We start from the raw sequence: 2,964 nt of genomic DNA on the forward strand, positions 1-2,964 counted from the left end.
TATATACATATATACATATATATATATACATATATACATATATATATATACATATATATCCATATATATACATATATATACATACATATATATATATATATACATATATATGTATATACATGTATACATGTAAGTATGTGTGTATGTATGCATGTGTGTGTGTGGATAGATAGATAGATAGAAAGGCAGATAGATAGACAGACAAGCAAACAGACCGACAGACATCTGATTTTCGCTTCATTTCTGCAAATTATCTACGCTATAAACGTGTTCTACTCTCTTTTGTGTTTTGGTGTCTCATTTTGCTGGTGACAAACACCTGGGCTGATGAGGGCCACTGAAGCAGAAATACTAGCTGCCCGCTTGTTTCTAAACAATCAGGATGTCTTTTCTCTAATGGAATTTCAATTTTTATATATTCTTGAGTTTTGAGATTATCTCCATTCTCGTTCGATGTTAGTTCCAATTGCCTCCAAGCAATTATTCTATCTTCTCTAAAAGCTGATACAATTTCGATGAATCAAGAATTTATCTTGTAATGTGTTTAAACATATATGCATAAATTACTTGTAAGGCCTGATTGTATGTATCAAAAACATAGTATTTGATATGAAATGCAATATTTGTTTCTTGTTCAGTTTCAAAATTACATTATATAATGGGCCCTTTCTTGGTATATATATATATATATGTATGTGTGTGTATGTTTGTATGTATGTATGTACGTATGTAAGTATATATGTATATATGTATGCATGTATGTATGTATATGTATATATATTCATATATATATATATATATATATATATATATATATATATATATATATGTATGTATGTATGTATGTATGTATGTATGTATGTATATGTCTACATTCATATATACATACATGTATATTTACAGGTAGATGTGGATGTTCGGCATTTCTGCAAGGTAACATACCGACAATCCAAACCTGAGATATTGGTTTCAAATTTTGGCGCAAGACCAGCAGTTTCATAGTAAAGTGTTAAATCGATTACATCGACCCCAGTGCTCAACTGGTTACTTATTTTATCGACCTTGGAACGATGAAAGAAAAAGTTGACTTCAGCTGAATTTGAAATCAGAATGTAAAGACGAAAAAAATGCCGCTAAGCAGTTTGTCCCGCGTAGAAATTGAAATACATAGAAATTGCAAGGAATATAGTGATACTGGCTCTGAATATCAAAAAAATGGCTGAGCGTGAAAACAACATAAACTGATATAGAGTGTAAATATTTTAGGCAAACAAAATGCCGATGACAGTGACTTAGAAGCTTTGTTAGAATAAAATGTTGGTTTCAAATTTTAGCACAAGGCCAGTAATTTTGCGGGAAGGGATAAGTCGATTACATCGACTCCAATACTCAATTGGAATTTATTTTATGAATCCGAAAGGATGAAAGGCAAAGTCGACTTCAGCAGAATTTGAAGTTGAAACGTAAAGACGGACGAAATACCGTAAAGCGTTTTGCCCAGCGTGTTAATTCATGATTTTGTTGCCTTCGAAACTTAAACTATTATCACAGGTACTGTAAGCATATGTGTTATACAAATCTGTTTATTTATTGTAATTAGTGCAGCCTTTTCACTTATGTGAGTTAAAATTCAATAATCAAACCACCATTTACGTTTTACAAGTGGTGTTTGTTGACGTAATTATATTGTAATGAAATAATTTCGCATTGGGTGAAGTTCGTTTTGAATATTTCTATTCTAGTCCTATAACCAACAGAAAGGGTATTTTATTGTTATTTTATAATAATTACATAAATCGCTATTCAGTTCATAACTCCGAGAAAAATGTACTTCATTTGCATTTCTTCTATAAATACTGTATAACCAGTAAGGCACTGTTTACCTTTTGTAATGTTGTTATTCTTCCTCCAAGTTATGCTGTCACCTCCTACTATGTTATTTACAGTGGTTCTCTGATTATTAAATTCACATGTGAGATGAATATCGCTACTATCTGGTATAAAATTTACGCCAATGGATGCGAGCCGATGAATATAACAGTTATTAAAAAATGTTGATAGTTATTGCGTAGATATTGTTGATGGCATTCATCTTATATTTGTCTCCCACACCGTTCATAATTAAGTCATTATGTATGCATGTGTATGTATGTATGTATGTATGTATGTATATATATATATATATATATGTATGTGTGTGTGTGTGTGTGTGTGTGTATGTTCTTTGCTGATTTTAATAATTCAAATTCTTTCTCTGGGGAAGGACCTGGTTTCTGACAAAGATATGAAGCTCCATCCTCGGAACGTAGATAGCAAAAGCAATTTCACATTTTAAACTGTGAAAAGTATTTTATATTTTTACAGATTATTTTTGCAAGATGGAAGTTAGTTGATTTCTTTTTCTGAAACCCTAGCTTATCCAGATTGTCACTTACAAAACCAAATGCATTATTTGTATTAGTATAAATGTGAATTTATAATCTGGATATAGAATCTGGAGACATATGTATGCAAGTATCTCTGGTATCAACAATAAGATGGTTTACTCTTTCTCCTGATGTATACCGCAAGTTGCTGGAATTTATGTAGTCTCTTGAAGTGACAGAGCTGAGAATTGCGAATCGCAAGTGAGTGAGGAGGGGCCCTGTTAATAATATTCCATTTGATGCTGGGTAAGTCATTTCAATGTAACAATTACTAAGAGTTGTAAGAAATCGGTGAAAATTTGATTTAAAAGTGAAAGGATAGCAGAAAAATTAAGCGAGAAATTTTTTTAAAAAAATGTCAGGAGTGGTTGTGTGGTAAGTAGCTTGCTTACCAACCACATGGTTCCGGGTTCAGTCCCACTGCGTGGCACCTTGGGCAAATGTCTTCTACTATAGCTTCGGGCCGACCAATGCCTTGTGAGTGGATTTGGTAGGCGGAAACTGAAAGAAGCCCGTCGTATATATGTATGTATATATA

The sequence above is a fragment of the Octopus bimaculoides genome, chromosome 23 (assembly GCF_001194135.2).
Source record: "Octopus bimaculoides isolate UCB-OBI-ISO-001 chromosome 23, ASM119413v2, whole genome shotgun sequence".
NCBI classification, from domain to species: Eukaryota; Metazoa; Mollusca; class Cephalopoda; order Octopoda; family Octopodidae; genus Octopus; species Octopus bimaculoides.